Raw genomic sequence first — 24,533 nt, 5'->3', positions numbered from 1 at the left:
CACCAGGGTCGTATCACGGGTCGCCACCACAAGGGACGGACTGAAAGCATTTCACGCCTTCCTCATAAGCCACGTAACCTGCGCCACCCCCTTCCTCAACTGGAAGAAGACGGATCTAAATAAAATTGATACATTAATCAGAACGGGATTGAAAAATGTCCTAAGCCTCCCTAGAAGCACTAGCGCGGAACGACTCCTCCAAATGGGGCTACACAACACGGCAACCGAACTCTTTGAGGCGCAGCGAAACTCCCAAATTAGACGGCACTCACTCACAAGGGTGGGCATAGAGATCTTACTAGAAGCAGGCATACAGCCCCTCTTCATGCCACCAGAGAAGTCGCAACTATGCACGAACGCCAAGAGATCAATAACCGTTGATCCAATCCCACGAAACATACACCCCACCCACAACGAAGGGTGGAGAAAAGCGAGAGCGAAGGCAATACTTGACAACATCAAACGTAACGAAACGCAAGTCCTCTTCGTTGACGCGGCCAGATATTGGAATCGAAGCGCCTACGCGGTCTCTGTGGTGGACGCCCATGGGTCACTCGTCAACGCAGCCACGGTAGTTACCAACTTCACTCACGAAGCAGAAGAAATGGCCATCGCGGTGGCCCTTCGAAGCTGCAAAGGAGCGTCAGTCATTTACTCGGACTCAAGAACCGCTATTAGAACCATCTCGTCGCTACGGTTATCAAAACCATCTTCTTCCAAGAAACGGGAGGAAACAAACTCACGTCCCCACACATCACATGGTTCCCGGCCCACATGGGCAATATTTCCGGACCTCCTGACTGTAATCCGAACGAGCGGGCACACTAACTGGCGCGAGAGCTCAGATTCCGCGTCAGCGCTCCGCCCTGTCGCTTCAACCCAGCTTGGAGGGACCTAGACAACAAAGACCCACTCGTATCATACCACGAAATCACTTCGAATCATAGGTTATGACGAAGAATTTTTCCTCCTCCTCACCCAAAGCTAAAAAAGTACAGGGTGTCATTTAGAGACAGTTGCAGACTAGGACATACATCACACCAACAACACTAAGCAGGATCAATCCTGACCTTCCTACGAATGCCCACACTGCGGACACGAATACAACAACTTCAAAGACATGCTCTGACTGTGCCCTGCCAATGCGAGCAAGGACTTTCCCGACCAGTCTTCCTGGGACTCAGCGCTCAGAAGCACAGAGCTCATCGCTCAGCTCAAGGCTGTCCAGAGGGCCCGGGCCGTCACCGAAGGACTCTGTCTACCGGCCCCGACCTCGGTGGAGCCGCCGGATTTATTTCCCCTCAGGACCCAAATAAAGTTCTAACTCACTCACTCGCCACTGCTACCCCGACCTTTATTCAGCCGACAAATGTAAAGCGTGCTGATCGAGAGCGACGCTGCAGTACATGCTGTGGGAATGCACCGGTAGCGAGCTGCAGGAGTCCCCGACGAGCGGCTAGACATGGCAGTCTCGAACCGCGGGCAGCGACGGGAGGTGGCCCTGTGGGCCTTCCGGCAAGCCGAGAAAGCCGCCCGTGTCCAAGGACTCGAGTCCGTCACGAGTGGCGTACTATCTATGTTGTACCACCTACACGGGGCTAAATTTCGGTACACATCGCCAAAATATGGCCCCAATTTTTCACAATACGAAATATCTACTGTTTTTGATCCTGCTGGGGAGCAAGTAATAGTGTAGCTCTTACTTATAAACCGCCTGAAAATGAAATCGCCAAAATCAGAAGTGACACATGCCTTTAGAAAAAATCAAGTCAGTGTTCTGTTCGTATTGAAATGGCTCTGCGCGTTCGACTAAGGTCACTTTCATGAGCACATCTGCGATAAGTCGTGATTACCTAATAAAATTCAAGTTATACCGGTAAGAGGTTTGATTAGATTTTTGATGGTGATACGCAACGCTGTGTAGGCTATCTCTGGGCATATATGAAATAGTTCCAGCATTTGATAATACAGCGATTTCATGTCGTAAGGCACACCAGTCGTTGGGAGCAGCTGATTATGTTATTTTATCCGGACCTCCCCGTCGCCCGCACGTCAAATGTAGCAAGACGATTGTGTCTTCAATTACGGATATAGCGGGCCCAAAAAAATAAAGCTGGGCATAGTGCAAGTTGCACAAGCTGACATTTATTAGGGCGGGAACTGCCCGGCACCAGGCACACTCCGCAACGTGAGCGTGCATGGCGGATCCCGCACGTCATTTGCTACAGGCAGTCCCGAGAAGGCACGAAAAACAATGCTCGCTGTCCAAGCAGGGGATGCGTAGTAAAGAATAGCACTACTTATGTGGCCGCTATAATAAGAAAATTTAGCTTCAGCTGTATCTTTGTTGGACTTTCCAGAGTGCAGCCGAAATTGCCTGCGTTCAAAAGAGGGGGAGGGGCAATGTCCAATCAGGGGATGCGTAGTAAAGAATAGCACTACTTATGTGGCCGCTATAATACGAAAATTTAGCTTCAGCTGTATCTTTGTTGGACTTTCCAGAGTGCAGCCAAAAGTGCCTGCTTTCAAAAGTGGGGGCAGGGCAAGTGCCTTCCTTGTCCCCCCCTCCCCCCTTGTAGATACACCTTTGGCCGTCACCAAGGCTTCGGTACATATGGCTCCACCCCAACCAAATCACCGGACATTTTGAATAAAATTTTCACTCGTTGGTGAATTATGTTTTCGCAGCCTTCTTTGTGTACTGTAGTGGAAACATTTCGGCTGTCAATTAATACTCGATAATTGGTGATTCCTTATCTCGCAATGCACTGCGCACCTGGAGGCAAATCGCGACCGGGTTGCATAGCTGCCATATTACCATGTCACTTTGCTGTTCGGGTCGTCGATTCGCGTAGGTTCATCGCCGCGCCCCTATCGGTACAATGTCGCGACCTTGCTGCGAAGCCGTATTGCGGAAGTTATCTGGAGTTTAAGCGAGGAGACATGGTTCGCTCTTGAAGAGTTCCTTCCTTCAGTTTTCTCGATAAGGGCTAACGGACCTGCCAAGGTCATAGTCAAAGTGCAATCGGTTCTGGCAGAAACTCTAGGGATCATGCGACACTGACCATGTAGGGCAGTCGTTGATGTATCTACGGAGTCCCTGCTAGGTAATCGTCGATTTCTCGTAATCCTTCACCGCGCTTATGCGCGCTATCGACAAACCTTCGCAATAGTATTCGGTAGTGTTGGGGCATCTGCAGCAGATGTGTCTCGTTCTCCACAGCAACAGGAAAAAGGGCTGTGATCGGGAGCGTGCCAAACATCTGGTTTTCTTTGAAAGCCTTTATATGCACGCCTACAGTAAGATCACTAGAATATGTAACGTGCAAAAGACTTCGTAATCTGTCTTTCTTGCTAAGTGGCGTGGGGTTAAGGGTGGGTTGACAGGCGGCGGTTGGCCGTGCTGCTGCGGCGTTATGGCTTGCCATTTCGCTGCGCGCATGTCTGTGTGATGTTGCCTGACGTGAGCACCGAACCACAAAGTGGCATGCACGAACGAGCGCCCAAACGGACTACATGGTGCTGTTGTTGATGACGTTTTGTAGGGCTATATTATTCATAGGCAAACACGTTCCTTCGTGTTTTAGCAAATGAGGCCGCTCACATTGTGAAAAGGGTGTTTGTGATTTACGGGCTCATCTTGAGCAACTTACAGGTAAGCTTGCCTCGTTACACCAACCTGAAGTGAGACAACATGTAACGCTATCATGACCGACAACTCACTGAAACTAGGAAAGACTACACAAACGATCAAAGGATAAATAGAACAAAGATGTATTATGATGATGTATTATTATGATGATAAATAGAACAAAGATGTATTAAAGATGTTAGATTGTTTTGTTCGTCTGTGCCGCTTATTACATTTCATGTACAGATGCGAGATTGCGCAAATGTAGTACAATCTGAACAGACACCAAAATATAATCGTGGATGAGTACACTCTTCTTTATTTTTTTATTAGGGTTTTTGACCACACATGCGTAGCCACGGAGAACGAGCTTTGACTTCTACTGTGGTAAGGCGAAGCACGCGGGAACTTCAGGAACAGTTGTCGGAGATGTGGTATTTTGGTGAGGTGCCGCACAGCAGGTCGTAAATAAATTCACAGCAAGCGTCTGTCTGGTTTATTTTGCTTGCAGGTTTCCAAAGAGTGCAGCCAGCTCCTGCAGAAGATACTAAATAGACTGTACTCTGTTCGTCCCCTTGAATGCAATTTATTTTGCACATGAAATTGATATCGACTTTAACGCAGAACTAGAATAACGCAGTAATGATATCAGAGGAAGCTAAGCCGTCCATGAGATATTTTACGCAATCAACATATCGTTGGTAATTTTTCAAATATAATAAAGTGCCTAAGTATATTTCAGTAGTTGAGCCAGCTGTTATTCGCTCTGCCAAATTTAAATGACTCCACTGCGGACTATGCCACATTCCCAGGTCTCCCTCTCTTGTCCAGGAATAGGAAAGGAGTAAACTATACTGGCAGCCGCTCCCGAAAAGCTAGCTTTTTGCTAAATTGACGAGAAATACTGTGACATTTTCCTTGTGTTCATAGATGACTCCACCACACAAGGTTCTCGAACAGCAGCAGTGGTGTAGCCTACAAGTAGTACAAACCGACGCTTCAAGGTCACACACAAACCTTCTTCAATATTTCTGTATTAACAGTTGGCACTAAAGGGCAAACCTGGAGATTTTTTTACCATGTCCAGGTAATTGAATATTTAGGTTAGCGAAGCTCCCCTGTCGCGCGTCTTTCGAATTCGACAAATTCGAAAATAATTTTAAATAAGCAAAAGAATCGCAAGAACGAAACCGAAACCCGACCGAGCAGCCAAGTAAACCAATCGTGTGACGTCGCGCGAGGCACAGATGCGGGGAAGGTGAGCAAGGCGTGCCGGCCTCGCCCGCAGGGCGAACGAAAGCGTCGAAGAGCGTTCGCTCAGGTGATTCGTTATCGCGCAGGACATTTGGGTGAGAATGGCAGCTGCACCAGGTTTTAGGATCTGTCAAAAAGTCAGAGCTACGACTACGACAAATTAAAAAGCCACGAATCAACGTTCGCATTCGACCCGCCCCACGAGAGCCAAGGCCGATGCGCAAGACATCGCGCTGCAACATAAAGACCAAGGCTAGCCGTAACCCCTCATTTTATACGCGCTAGTGTCGTTACAGCGAAGCTGTATGTGGCTGGCCTATTTATCCGTCCATCCATTCGCCTGTCGCTTGTACGCCGAAAATTGCTCGGGCACAACCCCATGCGCATGCGCGAAAAAAAAATAATGTCACCGCCCTACCGCTCCGTACACATGGTTAACGAGCGAAGAAGAAACGTGTGGCCCCGGTGGTTATCAATGGATTAAGCCTGACAGTTCATTAAAGTCTTTCTGAGTTATTGCTTGCGTCTTTGTCTTTCCTAATTAGGTTACACAAACGTCTGGCTTGCTTTGGTCGCAGCGTTTATTTCACATGCTGCACACTGTGCGTCGCATGATAACCATCATAGAGGACTGCAATGAGCTGTTCATTGTGTTTAGTAATGCGTTAATCACAATGGTTAGCATTACATTTCACTGTTGTTGCCCCGTCACATACCGGGGCATCGTGCACGTTTCAGTTTCGCTGGTTAACAATGGGCACAGAGGGCGCGGGCGGTGACTCTTTAGGTGTTTTATGTATTCTCAGGGAAGTGCTTGTAATCCTCACTATAATATGTTGAGCAAGGCATTCCGCAGTTGTATTCCGTAAGAGAGCCACTGAAATTCCATAGCCCCGACTGGCGCATTGGTTTACAGCGGCAGGTACAGACAGCGCTCGTCGTTACCTTTAGATATAATACTAGCCACTCATAAATCACACCAATTAATGTCAAAAATAGCATAGCATGCAGATTTTCTGCATGTAAGCACCGTTGCGTCACTCCGAGTCGTTGAGTTGAGTTGTTGTGATTTACTTATTTGAAGTGTCGCTACGGTGGAGCAGTTGCCGGCAGCAACTGCAAGGCTAATGCCACTAGTAGCCTACAACAACTCAACTCTGAGTCACGCTGATAGCAACTACATGCCTTCTAAAACGGCGAGCGCGACAGTGTTGTGCGGCAGCGTTGATATGCTGCTAACTTATCATTCTGCACACAAGTATACTGTTTCGTAAAGTAGACATAGATGAGGACATTGCGCGAATGATGGTACATTAAGAGAATACGCAGTTTTTCTCGCGGAAACGCCTGTGCCAGTATTGGCACCGGTGGCAGCTGGACGAGTCGTTTGGTTACGCTGCTGTATCGAAGGGACTTCCGCTTGCTGCCCGTTTGGGATGCGAGGCAAACAGTGCAACTCGGAAGCTAAATAATCAGTCCCAGCATAACACTACGTCGAAATAAATCAAAGTACGTAGTCACATTTAATTTAGGGAAATGCCAGCGAGTGCAAGTGGTAGCCTTCGAGAACAACAACGCACCGATGTGGACAGCTTGCAGTGTCGTTGCTTCTAGCTTTTCTGTGTGTGCACGCTACTAAATGAAGAATGATTTATCTCGAATCCATGGGCCCTGTAACGCAAAACTATTCCAATATGTTTTTATTCCAGTCTCCTGACGTCAAATTTGCGTAACCGCCGACGCAAGCACTGGGCGGTCACCCGCAGGGTTGTCTGGACAGACCAATCAAACGCTCTCCTCGTCATAGGAGGTTCCTTTTGTTTTCTTGCAATACGAATAACATTGCCTACACTGAGTAGCTTGTGTGTTATCTAATTGGCTGACAAGAGGCGATGAGCACGCTCAAGTGGAGAGGGATTCAATAGGGCCGAGCCACGGCGCTGAAAGTCGACAACCGGATGAAGGCGGTGCCGGCGTCTGCGATTGGTCCGCTTTTCCTTACTTGGCTGCGGTGGCTGGTCGAAAATCACGGCGGCATGCAACGGAAGCTTAAGAATGACGCTAAAATGGAACCTCAGCAAAGAAGAGTTTGCAGAATGAGGTCGTAAACGTGCCGAAAGTGCACGAAAACGTTACGTGGCCACGCAAAAAGTTTTATTATATATGCAAATAAACCCGAGCTCTCCGGCAGGTGCGAGTACCCAGCGCCTGAGCGATCGGCGGCAGCCATATTTTATTCCTTTTAGAATGGGGAAGCCTGCGGCTATTCAGAAGAAAATTTTGTTTTGTTTGGCATATTAATGTATCTTTAATGCCTGCACGTCACTTTGACACGGTGAGCTCTTGCGGTTTTGTGACGTCTCGTGACAGGCAGGTGAAGGGGGTGCAGCCCGAAAACTTTTGACCAATATCCAGCGGCTAATGGCGAAAAGGCGTCGATTCGGAAATAACTATTTTTCTTTTTTCGGTCAAACCATGCATACTACGTCTGCACACGTCATATCAGATGGGGAGCTATCGCGGTTTTCCTGACATCGCGTGACAGACAGGTGAAGTGGGGGTGGTCCAAAAAGGTTTTTGACCAATCGCGGAGAGTTAATTACAGAACTGGAACAGAAAAGTTTGGAATAGTTTTACGTTATAGTGCCACGTATGTACAAAACAGAACTGCACAAACAGTTTTCTTCATCCTAATGGTTAAATTAGCTATAGGTAAGTCGCTCAGGTCCGTCAGCAGTAGACGCACGGACTCAGCGACTGTGATAGGCTTAACCTTCATAGACCTCTGCTCAAACTGTGTGGTCGGATGGTGAAGGTCAAGTGCGTGCAGCCAACAACGCAACACCACTTACCATCCATCTCTTGCCTGTCCAAATAAAATGCAACTTTTCACGACAGCAACTTCTCACGCCAAACACTAGCTCACTATCGTCCCTCCTCGGCCCTGACGTCTGCCACTCATTCCCAGCATGCTCTGCGTAACCACCTTTAACGTCATAACACAATGTGGCAAGTAGCTGAGGAGCAGGCAGGACAGGTGGTATGGGGGAATGAACGAAATACATCTGTAAAAATCTATGCAATTTTCAAGCATAATGTTTTCAAGAGATGACGGAAGCGTGTACAAGAACACGCTTAGCAAATTTAATTCACAGTCACTGACCGAGAAAGATTGCTGCACTTGCATTACAAGCTACTAAGACTAAGCTGTTTTGAGGTAATGCGTCAGTAGATAACATTTTCAGATCGCAAGTCAGATCTGCGAGGCGTCGAGTAACCAGTGGAGAGATGAGGGTAACAGCAACTGTTAATACCCATAGCTTTCCTCTATCAGGAAGCACATGAGAAGGACAACTTTATGGTGCTTATGTAGAAACCCACCATTGCAGATTGATAGGCACTGCGCCAACACATACGGAAGCAAGGCTTGCACATACCGACAGCAACTTTGTCATCGCCTTCTCCAGACAAGGATATGGCTTTACTTTCCTATGCAATATTAGGCACCTGCAGTTGCGCTGCAGCACTGGGTTGAGCCCGGGATCACCTTCTTTAGCTAGACCAACACTAACCATACATAATTTAACAAAGGCCAAGAGAAGTCATGCAACTTGAATACACATACTGAGACTCGGGGTGGCGTTTACCCGTCATTATTTTCGTAGGCTCCAGACTCTAAAACTGCATGACAGGTGCCTGCGCATTGTCCCGTGGGAGTCGTGTGTTCGCAAAGCGTGTATGCATATCGCATTTGTATACAGTTAAATGTACACTTCATCGTCATCCGGACAGTATCTTTTTCCATCCGCTTCCCCCTTTCCCTTACGTAGAATAGCAGGCCAGAGACAAAAGCTCACCCGACCAACCTCTCTACTCTTTTTCACGTTGAAATGTTCTCTCTCTTGCTAAAGCCATTTGTAACGGCTACTGAAAAGCTCCTACGTGAATTCGTGTCCTTGAATTTCAGGTAAATTTTAAACAACACCAAGTAACGCTGAGCTTTAACAGGTTCGGGACTAATGGAGCTGCGACAGCACATTTAAAACATAAGAAAACTCCATGTTCACGCGTTCCACCATTGACAATTAATTTTTTGCTGGCAGATTGTGGTGCGCGTTAAAGGTCATTCTTCGCTCGTGGACAAATAAACAAAAATTTCTTTGCATATTCAGTGTCTCTGTATGGGCGTTTACGTGAAATCTGAAGCAGAACTAGTTCCTTGCGGTGCGTTCAGATTGTGCGTCTTGCCTTAAGTCCTATATTGTTCAAAAAATGTGTCGACTGTTTATTTTTTTCTCATTCTTTTTCAGGATGAAACTTTCGTTTTTTCTACGCTTGATAATAGTTTTAAGGCCAGAGAGCTCTACCCACCTTTCTTGTATTCCCTAAGGACATGCCACGTGATATGTACTGCTGAACAACGTTGTTGCTTTCTTTAGTCTATTTCAAGCGCGATTTACGAGTGAAAACTTAGTGTCACCCGTAGAAAGCTGTATAAAGTCACTGTTGACATATTTCTCCCAGTATCAGAGTAATTGCACTAAAATACCAGGACAGTAGCTCTTGTAAATGGTAAAATGGTTCAATACGCGATGAGGCGCTATCTTCTTTCTATTTACGTTTCATATATCCACATTAAACCTTACAAGAATGCGGTTGATTCACTTATTTCGTCCTTGAAGAAATCCCTTAAATAGCTTGGACGTCGGAAGCAACTCTATCTGTTTTTTTTCTTTTTCACTGTTGAGAAGACGTGTCCTTTTGAAACCTTACGCCGCCAACATTTAAAGAAGTATCCGCTAATAGACAGTTATCGAATTATTGAGGTTTCATCATCACCATCATCAATTATCACTTTTTATCATGATGATCATCATTATGATTAGGATGATGATGATGTAGACTTCAACGCCGTTATGTTGTTGGCGCTCGAAATCCCATCTCGCGTGCGCCTGGGCATTTTGCATGCTGACGTCAATATTTTCCGTTATGAAGAAGAACGTCACACTCGGATCTCTCGACGACATCGCGTGTCTGGGAGTCAGAAGATTGGCCCGCTTGAAATCAACGTCACCATCCCGTGTCACGCGGCCGGTTCGCCCGGCCGTTCAACTGAGCTCACGTTGCTGCTGCTACGCTTCTGGCTGCCGCCTTGATGACTCCAGTAAACCTAGTCACAGCATGTACGATTGCGTTAGGGAAGTAATTATCAGCATGCGCCACCTTGATGCACAAAAAATCGAATACCTGACTGGCTCTCAAATGTCGAAGAACTTATGTATATAAAACAAACCATATTTAGCGTTTAACGTCCACTTTTCTCATGTTGTCTTTTCCGGCATGTAATGTATGACGCAAAAGAGGCAAAAGAGAGAAGAAAGAGCGTTTGTGGCCTAATCGGTAGAGCATTGGGCTGTTCCGCTGTCCCCATCCCACCGCAAGACATGCAATTATTTAATTAACCACAGTTTTTTTGAGACTACCTGCTGCGTCTGCTACGCAAATTGAGACACCGTAATGCCTTCTGGCGTAGAATGCACAACCCTAAGTTAGATGTGCCATCCGATGTATAAAGAGAAGATAGCGTATGGCGTCTCGACAAAACAACTGCTCTCAATTCCGTCGAAAGTGCAGAAAATCCGCGAAGATGGTTAAGCAGTGCTTCGCTTTGTAACACAGTTATACTTGAGCGGCTTTCTGATTTAATGATCAACCACGTTTCCACGTTACATTCCAGAAATGGCACTTCCGACCGAGGCCGATTGTACAACTTGTTGAGCCCAGCTAGGTGTGAGAACCTCTGCGCACACTATCGCGGGCACTTGCGTAGAAGATATTGAATCGTTTTGTCATCGTAGTTATCACAGGCTGTAGTGTCAGTTAGCCCTATACGGACAGCGTAGGAATCAGTTGACGCCCGACACGCGGTCAGATACACGGTAGGGTCGCGTTTCTTCGGTGCAGTGTTGATGACTATCAAAAGCTTGAAACGGGGTTCTGGGAATTAGGTTGGGGATGCGTCATCTGCTATCAATAAAAGTGAGACAATATGGTATCACCGGTGCAAATATAAAGTTATTTTGCCGCGTCTATTCTTGGAACTGGAATAGAGAAATACTGGTCTTCACCATAGGCTAACCGAAGGGGGGCTGAGAAGAAACTGGCAGCATAAGTAGGGTGGGTATCAACCATAGAACTACTGCAACTAAAGCGAAATCATTTTAATTTTTAGACGAATATTTAAAACTTGAAGAAAACAAAAAAGCTCATCCAGAGACAATGTTTGCTTTCAGTAGCATCAGCTACCTATCTAAACAAGAGCTCTATGGTAGCTTTGTAGTACCTTCATCAACATAGAGGTGACGAAACACCTTGCAACTGTTGCAGTTGATGAAGACGGCAGCCATACAAAAGTCAATTTCGGGATCTGGAAAAAAAGAAAAGAGCAATACAATTCAGAATTTGATGGCAATGTACAGGAAATAGCCATTTTCCTTCGTGTATTGTCGCCATTTGGTGTCAGACTACGACAGTACAATGCGTGAAGCGGCGATAAGAAAATTGTGTACCGAATACAAGTCCTCATTACAATGCCACATATGGCACAACTTGCAAATCTACTCGAATATCTACAGGCTAGCTCTTCGAGGAGGCGCCATAATTATATTTATTGTTGCAAGGAAGAAAGCAGGCCCACGAGTGTAAAATAATGTATATTTACAACTGAGGTATATGGCGGTCAGGCAACTGCCAGACTTCGTCTTCCTCTAGTCTAATTCAACTTCTTCCTTCTCTTCACCGTAACAATATTACATGACGTACCTACACGCAGTTTTAAATTATGATGGCTGTGTATCTGGACAACGGACAAATTATGGGGATCCCACGCACTCTTGGAATCGATGTAAGCGAAGCTTTGCATTTTGTTTGCTTTGACTGACGAAGATTAGTGGTGATATTAGCGACGAATGTGTAATTTCTTCAGCGTTTAGTCCAACACGCGAATGGCGAGGTGATGTTGCACTTTACCTTGCGCGAACCGCTGTATAGTCCAGAGAATACACAGGGCGACGTGTTTGGTTGAGGAATTGTTGTGCGTCATTGTTCGTAACGTCTGAGACGATTGAGCATTATCCTTGCCTCACACGGCACATCGCTGCATGGCAGAAGTGCTAAACATTATTTGAAATATGGGGCTCTACGTAATTTAATTATTATAGTGGTATGTATGCACTATATTGTCACGAGCCTTCAGAAGTACTCTTGGGGTTTTAATAAACCGCAGCGCAGCTAGCTCTTGGAAAGCGCGTACGTCGGCGTTGGCTCGCGAGCAGGGAAGGTGCGTGGTCTTTTTTGTTCTTTCGGGCTCTACCCACTCTTGCCCTCGAACCATTACATGTAGAGTTATCCCCTCTTCCAGACAAAAGCATCGTCTCGATGCTGTAAAATAGGCGTAAGTAATAAAAACATAAAAAATGACACCACAACGCAGAGAAAGCGAAAGTACAAAAAAAAATAATAAATGCTCTGCTGGCACAGTGAATCAACAAAGAGGCAAGCTCACGAAATAAACGAAAAGCAGCAACAAAGAAGGGTGAATGAGACAAAAAAATATTACGAACGCGTAGTGTACGGTTTCATGCGCACAACATAAACTATGTCCGAGCACGGTTATCTTTGTGCCCGGGTCCGTGTCTGTGATGATATGTCCGGGGGCACTTCGTAGTTAACGTCATTGACGCGGCGTGGTACTTTATACGGACCAAAATACCGGCTCAGCAACTTTTCACAGACGCCACCGCAGCAAACAGGAGTCTACACCCAAACATGGTCTCCGGGGTTGTTGGAGACATCCCTGTGGCGGATGTTGTAACGTCGTGCGTCGGCTGCTGCCGCTGGCCGATGTGGACCCGCACGAGCTGCCGAGCTTCCTCGGCACGCTCAGCAAATTCATCGGCGTCAGTTGTCAATTGGTCGGCGTGTTGACACGGCAGCATAGCATCCAGCATCGTTTGGACTTCGCGACCATAGAGCGGGCGAAATGGTGCGAATCGCGTCGTCTCTTGCACAGTGGTGTTATACACGAAGGTCACATAAGGCAAGATCCGATCCCATGTTTTGTGTTGAACGTCAATGTACATGGAGATCATGTCGGTGATCGTCTTATTCAGTCGCTCGGTAAGTCCGTTGTTCTGTGGATGATACGCGGTCGTCGTTCGATGCCTGGTGTTGCTTAATTTAAAAATTTCATCCGTATTTTGGGCTCTGAATGCTGTCCCTCTGTCTGTTATGACAGTGGCGGGAGCACCGTGACGCAGTACGATGTGGCGCACGAAGAATTGCGCTACCTCTGAAGCCTTGGCTTGTGCGAACGCCTCCGTCTCAGCGTAGCGTGTTAAACAATCCGTCGTGACGATCACGGATTTGTTGCCGTTGGCAGAAAGACGAAACGGTCCGAGATTGTCCATGTGGACTTGGTCGAAACACGTGCGAAGTGCTTCAATTGGCTGAAGGAAGTCAGCCGGCTTAACGGATGGCGTCTTTCGCCGCTGGCATTCCCGACTGCCTTTAGCGTACTGTTTTACGTTTGTCGAAAGCCCGAGCCAATAGTACATCTCACTTACACTGGCGAGTGGTCGAGAGAAGCCTAAATGGCCAGATGTGCGTTAAGCATGACAAGCGAAGAGGACGCCGTCTCGCATGTCTCATGCAACCACCAGAAGGTACGCACGGCTGTTCAAACGGGCATTCTTGTTTTACAGCACGTTGTCTCGTACACAGAAGGACGTCAACGAATGGGACAGGTGGCGTGGTATGGCTGTGCCGCGGCCCTTTAAATAATCAATCATCGATTGAATCTCAGCGTCGTCACGCTGCCGCCTGATCAAGTCCGACGAACTAATGGCGCGCAGGAAGCTGTCATCGTCCTCTGTTTCCTAACTGACAGGATCAATGGGTGCGCGGGACAGTCTATCAGCGTCCTCGTGCTTAGAGCCAGACTTACAAACTATAGTGACGTCAAATTCTTGTAGCCGCAAGCTCCACCGTGCCAGTCTTCCAGAAGGGTCACGCATGCTTGCCAACCAACAGAGTGCATGGTGGTCCGTCCCTACTTTGAAGGGACGACCGCAGAGGTAGAGGCAAAACTTGATAATCCCCAACACGACTGCGAGGCATTCTTTCTCCGTAGTCGAATAATTCACCTCGGCACGGGACAGTGAGGGGCTGGCATAGGCTACAGCTCCTTCCACTTCACCTCGACGCCGGACGAGTATTGCGCCAAGGCCAATGCTACTGGCGTCGGTATGCACCTCTGTATCGGCATCATCGTCAATATGTGCAAGAACAGGTGCTGACTGCAGGCGCCGTCATCATTCAGCGAAATTTGAAGCAAAAGTGGCTATCTGGAAAGGTGTGTAATTAAGGAGTTTTGCGGGCCCACGTTTTTCTTGAAGTCCTATGATTCTGTGGGCAGGGACTGTTGGTGAAGTTGGAGGTTACTGCACTTAGCCCCGTAACTCCGGCAGTTCTACTGCCATACCACGGCCCCTTAGGTTGTGCTGCCGTGATGATGACTATGGAGGGATTCGGCCACGGAGGCCGACGCTGTAGAATTTGAAGCTAGCAGCCCATTGAGCTGAGTTTGTATCTGAGACACGGTTGCTTTTTGGGTGTCCTGCCGTTGCTCGAGCGCCGTGAGTCTATCAGGTATGCTTGCCATCAAGGGTGCATTGTCTTCCTGCATGGCCATGATGCTTTGTTGCATGCTTTGGATAGCGTTTGCCAAGTCTGTCATGGAAATGGTTCCGTTTTGGGAATTTTCCCCGCTGCCGTCAGTCTGTGCCCGGTGCGTCTGGAAGGATTCCTGGTGGGGGACTTTGCTTGCGATGGAGGGTTACATGCCTCCGGCGCAGGGGGTTTTCTGACAGAGGAAGCCCTAGCGGAGGGTGGTGAATAAGGAGAGCCGGTTCTGATCGTATGCATGTCGCGCTTAAGCAGTAATTGGATTTATTCAGGTAGTTCCGCCCTGACCTCCTTATTCTCCCGCCCGAGAAACGGAGACCGCCGCCCCCAGGTCACGTGTTTCGTATACTGAGTTTCGGCCCCAGATAGAGGGGGGTAGGAGGTGGAGCGGCTTCGGGTCCGACCGCGCCAGATAGTGCATCGGGACCTGGACCTAGTCCTGGACTGCATCCTGGAGCGAGAGGCCCTGGCCGTCTTGTTCTGGGGGTCCGAGAGCAGCCTCGTGCGACTGCGGGAGCTGCGTTGTTGGGTGCAGTCGGGGTAGCCTTTTTCTCGGTCACGAAGGCCACCTTGCCGTTGGTAAGTGGAGATTTGTTCTTGCCGGTGCGGTCAAACCTCCCTTTACACTTTTGGGACCCCGTGAAATGCGCCTCTCGTCAGAGGATGCATCTGGCGTTACAGGTGGGTGGTTCGACGAGTTTTTGCTCCACCCTGCATCCAGGGCAGTGGTTGTTCTCGGGGTGCGGACAAACGTCCGATCTGTGTTCTGCCCTCCAGCAATTGTGACATGCCTCCAATTTGGGCTTGGAAGAGTCGCAGGCATTCAGAGTTCCATAGAAGTTCAGCTGCTTCGGGAACGTTTGCACATCGATGAAAGTGATTAGAATATACTTGGTTTTGCCCAGACGTCAAGTTGCGTCAGTGATCGTGTACTGGGAGCTCTTATTTATGGCTACCAAGTCTTGGATGATTTCTTCTGGAGTTTGATTGTACAGCGCATTGTAAATGACGCCAAGTACCGCGTCGTCAGGGGTGGCCACGTAAGCGCGGAGTGGATATTGCACGGTGCCTTGTAGCAAAGAGTACACAGACAGATACCTCATCGCTCGGTCCTCGGCAGGGGTACGGACCGTGAGCTAGTTGTTGAATGGGTTCAGGCGCAGCTTGTTCTGCGGCCCGGTGGTGTTTTAGTCACTGCGGGTGGCAGTGCACACGCGTGGGTGAAGCATTCCGCCGTTGCACAGTCGTATGCACAGTCCGCTGCCGGGTCGGAATATGACCTTGAGGTCCGTTTTGGGTAGCCTGGTTAGAGGAGCGTGCCTTTTTGGCTTGCCGGAATTCAGTGAAGCCATCGGCGGGTGGATGAACTAGAAGCACTGCAGGTAGAACCGGCCCGTGGCGCCGGTAGCAGTGTCGGCGCCAGGTATTGGAGCTTGCATCGTTCCGGGCTTGAAGTGCACTCTCCCACCTTGAGTCACTTGAGAACTCTTCTGGAGGGATATTTTCTCCCTCGACAAAGTAAGCCATCTCCAAGGACGGCTCCATGGCGCTAAACGGCGTCGGGACAGACGCCCGTTGGCAAAGAGCAAACCGACTGTCGTGGCGAGACGCTCGTTGCGTTAGGCTTAAAGTATGCCTATGGCGCAGTGGCCGCCGCTTCAGATAGAAAGGCGCTTTTGAGGCACAAAATCTGGTCGGAAAGTTCGGAAAGAAGGTGAAGGTGGGTGCAGGGCTCCTTCACTGACCTTTGGGTACCGGTTTCAGGTCATTTACGGTGAAATATCTGCCTTTTAGGTGAAAAATTCACGGAGCCGATGTGAGGTGCGTTCGCTCTGCTCCGCCTTTCCTCACCGGGGCCTACGCGAAAACTCTCGCCTGCGTTCTATAGCTGCCCTTCGGTAAGGCCAAATCGAAACGCTCCAAGCTTGTCAAGGCGCTTGTTGCCCGCGAGGAATAGTACATAAGGGTGTCCTATGTCAATTGTCGATTATGTGTCCATTGCGTAATTAAAGACGAAAGAAATATTCCGTGACTTCATGTTTTCAATATTGCGCTTCTGTACTAGACGTCATATGTTCTAATCTTGCCTTCAGGCAATTTTAATGGTGTGCATTCAAATGTTTATAAAACAGTTTTTGTTTAAAATAACGAGTTTACATTGTCATAAAGGCATTTTATGTCAGAAGGACGAAGTTTAGGCAAATATATATTTTGACTGTCAGTCTCTTTGCTGGCTGACAAAATAAAATGTCGGAGGTTCGTGCGCCCGAAAGTAAGTGGCGGTAAGGGTAAAGAAGTTTGTTTATACACGGAAATTCACTTGTTCAAGCCTTAGTGGCGGTATGGATTTTTTCGTGAGATGAAACGGAAGGAATAACAGAACAAAGCAGAAATTGACCCCGGAATCCTAGCCAAAGAATGCTACGCATGAAATGTACCTGGAGCGGCTTTATGCGCCGAAGCTTACATCTCGGCTGTGAGAAAGGTCGCCGTGTATATAAGATCGCGATGAATTTCAACCACAGATGATCCCTTAAGATACGAGCGCTTGTCCACCTACATTTGAAAGCGTCCGCCGGGCAGAGAATGAAACTCACAACATTGCTCTCAGGAAAAAAGAAGTACAGTCTTTGAAAGATTACCACAAAACCTGAACTTCTAATTTTCAGCCCATCTATTACGGTGATAGCGTCGCTACTAATGACTAGGCAATACGCGACAAAGAATAGGCATCAAACGGTCGAACAGGGCTGCCAGAAGCATGCTGTCCATGTATGTTTCGATGGACTACTATGACTGGTATGTTGCCCTCCTTTGTGTCTCAGTTTCTTATAATTAATCTCGCGGCGACATTGCCGCAATTTTATCCTCCGATATCTCATATTGCCACAAACAATCGTTGCAAACGTTCCCTTAATAGTTACACCCAGGAAGAACACTGTAACGCTCTTAGTCATTTGTGTTTTGTTTTATTAGTGATCTGGTCAAAAATATTACGGTACCACTTCCTCTGGAAAAGGATGACTGTGCATTGTGCAATTCAGCAACTACACGTCCTGATGAAGTAGCACAGAGATCTATTCTTCAAAAAATTCAAGAAAGAAACCTTGCTCGCCTATTGCATTCATTTTCACTAACGATTTCAATAAGCATAAACAAAGGGTACCTCATAAACACGTACATTATAAACTGCCATAAATTTGTCACAGACGAGCAAGACAGATATTTAGGCTTGTCAATAACCTCTTGTTTGAGACAGAATTTGCTTCTACGTCAAGCTTGCTTCGAGGCCAGTAATGCGTTTTGGATCCTTGCTTTGCTGAAACTTGAGCAAGGCGAACAATTATGTTGTTACGGGGAGAAAAGACGCTTGCGATTATAGTTACAAGGTATATACAGCGGGCAGAAGACAGGCATACAAGATGGAGCTCGTGCGCATGACTACCGGCGATCACCGTTTTCGTCAGTCCTCTCATCATCGTTCGCGACTGCAGCGTCTCGCAGCAATATACAAGATAACAATACACCTAATAATTGAGTACGAGAGGATCATTACGGACCGCTATACAAAAAGCAATTGTGATAAAATTTATGTGTTACGACGGCTCGCTTCTAGATTTCTATGTCCTAAATATCAGATTCCTCATTCTACAAACGAGCTTTGAAATGAAGTCAGCGTTGCCCACTTGGAAAAAAAAGGTACGATTGTGGGATAAATATTGTTTCCTTCGTTATTGTCTGATAAAGCAACAGGTAACAAATCTATGCTGAATAAGATCAAATACGTAAAGTCATAAATACACTGATACGCTGTGCACATTGCTTCTCGCAGAGTTTCTAAGGATTTTTTTAGACAGTTTCTTAAATTTGCCAATCAGAAAAGGCAACTGGCTCTCGAACTATATTCTAACGTCTCATGTGCCAAACGAATTTTAACCGCATCAGTGGGCGGTGTTTCCAGTCACTGTATAATGTCGCAGTAAGCATAATTTTTTTATCATCGTATTACTGTTGTCCGTGTCATGTAACTTTTTTAAAGCACTGAACCTCATCGTCCACTGAAAAGGCACTTTTTGTGCATACGTCATCAAACCTACTTTTGCTGGGTTGCTTTCCGGGCTCTGCAGTCTGGACGTGAACCAAGTTTTTCGTCGTGTACCCAGGTGAAGATAGAAGGGTATCTTTGAGAAACCTAAAGAGATAAAAAACAATTTGAACATTTTATTCAAGCATGAAAAGCATGAAATGCGCCAAGAAATCTGAGCCTCAGAAGAAATCAATAAGCGCATAACATGCGAATTTATTTAATTCTATTTGCTTGTTGTGTTTAAAACACTAAGGTTTATCACGAAAACATCGCGAAATGGAATGCGCAGCTTTACACAGAAAAAAGTATCCTTAGCTTCTCGTGGTCACATTGGCCGCCCTGAGTGATTACATTTCTTTTGTACACATGATAACTACAGTGCCGTCTAGTTGTACGGAAGGGTTCCAGCTAAAAGGTAGCATGCCTCCCCCAGAAACGCTCATGTATGTGCACACATGTCTACAGGAGCAACAAAAAAGAAAGAATATTTCAAAATCTATCTCATGATGAGTGTCGAGATAACTGCGATTAGCAATTAAGCAATGCATCGGCACAGCATACTGCAACCGCTTAATTAAACGCACCACGTATCCTCCGCATATATTGCAGCCAGGACGCTTTCCCGCGCTTGCCTCCGGACACGCTGGCCCATCTGTCGCCTGTGGAGCGAAGTTTCCGCGTGGTGCGCGTGTGAATGCAAATTCAGACAAGGTTGTCGGAATAATTAGAGTTCGGGTTTGACTCTGCCCCACCACCGGAGGAACTTAAATAATTTTTTGTCGGTGAATAGCGGCACATACGCCGTGCAATATTCCCAGTGACCCAACCTGGCGTCGAACAGGTCCACTGAAGAGCGGCACATACGCAGTACTACACACCCAGTGATCCAGGTTGCACCAACGATGCGCAAAGTCCCTCGACACAGCAGCCCGAAGCTTTACCCATTAGGCAATCGGCTACGCAATGAGCCAAGTTGGCTAGAATACGGTTATTGACGTCGATTGATAGCCGAGGGAAAATTGTGCGAAGTATCACAATAGTGGTAACCGCTTTAAGGTTTACTGCAACCGCAGCTGGACTGGATGTTCATCGCTTTCTACGGTTTGGTACGTCCATCGTATCGCTAACGCCGATATCTTCAAGTCATGAAGCCATCTTGTCATCTCAGCTTCACCGTCGCCGTAAATAGAAGAAAAAAAAAACGACAACAGATTCACAAGCAAATTTCCTGCGAGGCTGTTCCTATTAACCAGTTGCAACAAGAAATTCAGTTAACCTAATTTACGTAGTTTAATATACTTCCCGTGTATGACTGGTCTGTATGAAATCTCCCTCGCACATATTGCTATCTATCCTTTTTAAAGAACTTTTACAAGAACAGTAGTTGTTCATGCATATGTTGCTTCTCCAGAACTCTGCCTACTTGCACCCCCCCCCCGTCCTTTTATTTCGTTTTCAATAGGTCAGTTGATTTCACAGTTCTTTGAGGGCAGCAGGATAAATTCTATTATTTTCGTACGAGACATAACACTTCAGATCGCTTGCAGAGGTAAGCAACTGAAATGTCCACAAGTAGCCCCATCGCTTCGAGCTTCGCTTATACATAACCCATAACACGCCTCTAATTTTAACGTATATAAACAAAGTGCATGTTTACATCACCAAAGACACCTGGGAAACATACCTACGAGCCTCCAATAAGGCATTATAAAAGAGCAACAAACGAGCCTTTGGTAATTAGTAGCAGCGCTTTTAATTAGGCCGGGAACGCTAGAGTTCCGCCGCACAATGCATTGAACACGACCCTCAGTTTCGTGAAATATAAACTTCGAATACCGGAAATTCATTTGCAGACATTGGTAAACATAGGTGATAACGGCTGCATCACACTTTCGAACACTTGCATGAAGTGAAGTCATAGCGCTGGATTAACAGGGACATGAAAGACTACAGGACGTGCGCTACGTTCTGTCGTTTTTTTATGTCCCTGTGAATCCAGCGCTATGACTTCAATTGATGCAACTAACCAACTAGCCCAAAACTGGGCACTCCTGGACTATAACGCTTGATTGAGAAACGTTTTTCAGAGGTTGCATTTGATACAGACGCATTTAACTTAGTTTTAACATTTTCAATAGTTCGTGGTTTTGCTAAGGGAAGTTGATCAAGCCTGTGCTTCTCCGCAGAGACCTATAACGGTCTGGAGCACTTGTAAACGCAATTTACTGAAAAGGCAGTTATACTGTACTTGTCCCACCCTAATTCAAGTTCGCACACATGTTTCTCATATTGCTCTGCCCATATTTGCTTCGGTCAACTTTGGCGGCGTTGTAGTTATGTCTGGGTTGCGTGCTAAATTTTCTGCAACTCCTAAACCAGATAACGCTCCCGAGAACTTGCACACAAAACCTATCGAAAAACCGGAAATAACCCACACACTTTGAACTTTGCCCGCATATGATGCATAAAGAGCCCCCGGCTTTCGCAAAATATAAACAAGGTCTCTTGTTTAGTTCACAGAGGACACCGGATAAAGCGACCGCGAGCCTGGTACGGCTCATGAAAATAGTGATAGGATTGTATTGGGCCCAACTTTATTTCTGCCTTCAGTTGGGCGCTCGCGCGCCCCGGTGAGGGCCTACGTCAGCTACGAAGTCGCCCTTACTTGGCGCAGGTCTCCGCTCGCCGTTGCCGGCTCGCTCGGTCCCTGTATTTCGAGCGCCCCAAGGACCTGCTGGACGGCCCAAAGCTGTTCGTCTTGGTCGTAGCTCTTCGCGGCTGCCTCGAGCAGCGGTGGGATCGTTCTTGATTTTGCTGCTTCCGGAATTTTAACGCAGTCACACAAGATGTGCCTGTAATCTCCCGTCTCCCTCCGGCAGACTCTGAACTTATCGGTCGGATATGTCTCTGGGTACATGCGATGCATCAGTCCCGGGCTCGGTAGCGATCCGGACTGGAGCTGTCTGAGTAGTACCGCCTCCACTCGACTCAGCCTTGGGCGCGGGGATTGGCGAGTTCTGCGAGCCAGGCGGTAGGCCTTCGTGATTTCGCTGTAGTCCGTCATGCGGTCCTTGGTTCTGAACCACGTCGCACGGTCAGTCGCCGGGGCGCGGTTGGTTAGCTCTCGTGCCGCTGCGTGTGCCGTATCATTGTGGTTCTCACTGCGTTTCGACGCGTTGCCCGCGTGCGCCGGGAACCACTTGAATATTACTTTTCTGTCTTGTAGTTTGGCCGCTCGCAGTACGCGCTCGGCCTCCCTGCAGATTTGGTCTTTGGCGAAGTTTTGCACCGCCTGTCTCGAGTCACTCAGAACCGTGTGGCAGTCTACGTCGGCGATGGCCAGGGCGATGGCAACCTGTTCCGCTTGTTCCGCTCCGGCGCTTCTCACGCTCGCTGCCGTCCTGGTGGCGCTGGTGGACGCCTCTATGACGACCGCTACGAAGGCGTCGCGTTGGTATTCGACTGCGTCCACGTACCGCGTGTGCTCGTCGTTGGCGTGCTGGTCAATGAGAGCCTTGGCCCTCGCCGCTCCTCTTCCCTTGTTGAACTCGGGATTCGTGTTCTTCGGTATGGGGTCGATTCTGGTCTGGCGTCGGACCTCTTCGGGGACGGGGAGCTTCCTCTCCTCCTCCTTCGATCGTGCTATTCCCAGGTCGTCCAGTATCTTCCTCCTGGCTTTGGTCATGGACTGCCCCTCCATTTAAGAGGTCCGTTGCGCTTCGGCGATCTCTTCGAGCGTATTGTGTATCCCGAGTTGTAAAAGGCGGGTCGTGCTCGTGGACTCGAACAGGCCCAGTGCCGTCTTGTAAGCTCTTCTGATGATCATGTTGATCTTGTTACGTTCGTGTTGGAGCGATCTGTGGTAGGCTGCAACGTACACGACGTGGCTGATGACGAAGGTTTGGACGAGCCTAATTAGGATGTGCTCTGTCATTCCAGCCTTCCGGGAAGTGACTCGTTTGAAAAGTCGAATCGCGTTGGCTGCTTTTGCCGTGAGACCGGTGATGGTTTCGCCGTTTGTTCCGTGCTTTCCGATGACCATGCCTAGGATCCTAATTTTGCCGACCTTGGGGATCAGGTTGGCGGATTTGGTTACGATTCTGATTTTTTCGTATTCGCGTTGTCTGGTCTTGCCTCTGCTGTTTTTGATAGGTGGGAGTATGAGAAGCTCCGATTTGCTCGGCGAACATCTCACTCCGGTGCCTACCAGCTGGTCTCCTATTGCGTTGACGGCGGCTTGCACCGCGCCCTAGATTTGAGTGTCGCTGCCACCGGTCACCCACAGCGTGATATCGTCCGCGTAGACGGTATGCCTAACGTCTTCGATGTCCGCGAGCTTTTCGGCCACCCCAATCATTACCAGGTTGAACAGCATCGGCGAAATGACCGATCCCTGCGGTGTGCCCGTGTTCCCGAGCTTCTTCTCTTGCGTATGTAGGTCGCCTGCTCGTAGCTCGGCGGTCCTGTCCGTGAGTAAGTCCTTGATGTAGTTGTAGGATCTTTCACCCATGTTGAGCTTAGAGACTTGGGACAGAATCGCGGAGTGTTTCACCACATCGAAGGCGCTGTGCAGGTCGAGCCCTAGTATTGCTTCGTTGTCGCGGGCGCTGCCGCCATCGTCGATGATTTCGTATTTGAGCTGCAGCATCGCGTCCTGCGTGCTTAGGTACTGTCTGAAGCCGATCACCGTGGCCGGGAACAGCCCTTCGCTTTCCAGATAGTCTTGCGCCCTGTTGAGCAGGACGTGCTCCAGCGCCTTGCCCACGCAGGACGTGAGCGAGATGGGCCGGAGGTTATCCGTGTCCGGCGGCTTGCCCGGCTTGGGAATCTTCCACAGCTTTGGCAGCGCGCCTGCTCTCAAGCACTTGTTGAAGTATTTTGAGCGGTTCTCAATTGAGCCGTTGTCGAGGTTCTTGTGCACCTTGTTCGTGACGAGGTTCGAGCCGACTGCCGACCGGCTGTTGAGGTCGTGCAGGGCCGCGCGTACCTCCTCGACGTCGATGTCACGATCGAGCATCGCGTTAGGTAGGCCGCCTTACAGAGCGTGTTGTTCGGTGGGTGTAGTCGGCAGGTATTTGTCGTTAATGCGTCTGGTGACTTCGTCGGCACCGTGTACCGAGACCGCCCGATGTATGAGCTTGGCGAGCCTGTCCTTTCGGTCCGACTTGGTCTTGGTTTCGTCGAGCAGGTGCCGCAGCAGGTTCCACGTCTTCCCACTGCGCATCTGCCCGTCTGCGCATTGTAGATCTCGTTCCACCGTTGCGTGCAGAGCGTGCGGCAGTGATCCTCGTTCGCACGGTTCAGCTCCACCACCTTCTGTCTGAATCTGCGGTTAAGCCGTTGTTTCTTCCAGCGATTGAGTATCGACTGTTTGGCTTCGATGAGATGCGCAAGCCGGCTGTCTACTTTGTCGATATCCGGCCCGCTTCAATTTCTTTGATCGCATCGCGTACGCTCTTGGTGATTTTGGCCCTCCACGAATCGATGTCTTCGACCTTCGTGTCACCGTCTCTCTTCCGACTTCTGGCGTCTCGAAAGGCCTCCCAGTCTATCCATCTGTGTGTTTTGATGCTGGTGTCGTGTTCCGGTATGCCGATTTCCACGATGGTCTGGTCGCTGCCGGGTCGGTCCCCGTGTTTCTCCAGGTGATCGCGCCCCGGATGTCGTTCTTGATGAGCGTGAAGTCTGGAGTGGTGTCCCGGGACACGGAGTTACCAATTCTTGTCGGATGTGTTGGGTCCGTGATGAGGGTGAAGTCGAGTTCAGTCGCGTCTTGGTACAGGTCACGGCCCTTTTCTGTGTACTTGTTGTAGCCCC

The 24,533-nt window shown here is 48.3% G+C and overlaps 1 pseudogene; it reads right to left on the bottom strand.

Annotated features, from left to right (window-relative positions):
• Positions 1-3,939: 3,939 nt before the first annotated feature.
• Positions 3,940-23,364, bottom strand: LOC142578411 (uncharacterized; annotated as a pseudogene).
• Between the last annotated feature and the right edge of the window lie 1,169 nt (positions 23,365-24,533).

Source organism: Dermacentor variabilis, chromosome 4 (genome assembly GCF_050947875.1).
Source record: "Dermacentor variabilis isolate Ectoservices chromosome 4, ASM5094787v1, whole genome shotgun sequence".
Lineage (NCBI taxonomy): Eukaryota > Metazoa > Arthropoda > Arachnida > Ixodida > Ixodidae > Dermacentor > Dermacentor variabilis.
This window is presented reverse-complemented; position numbering and strand designations above follow the sequence as displayed.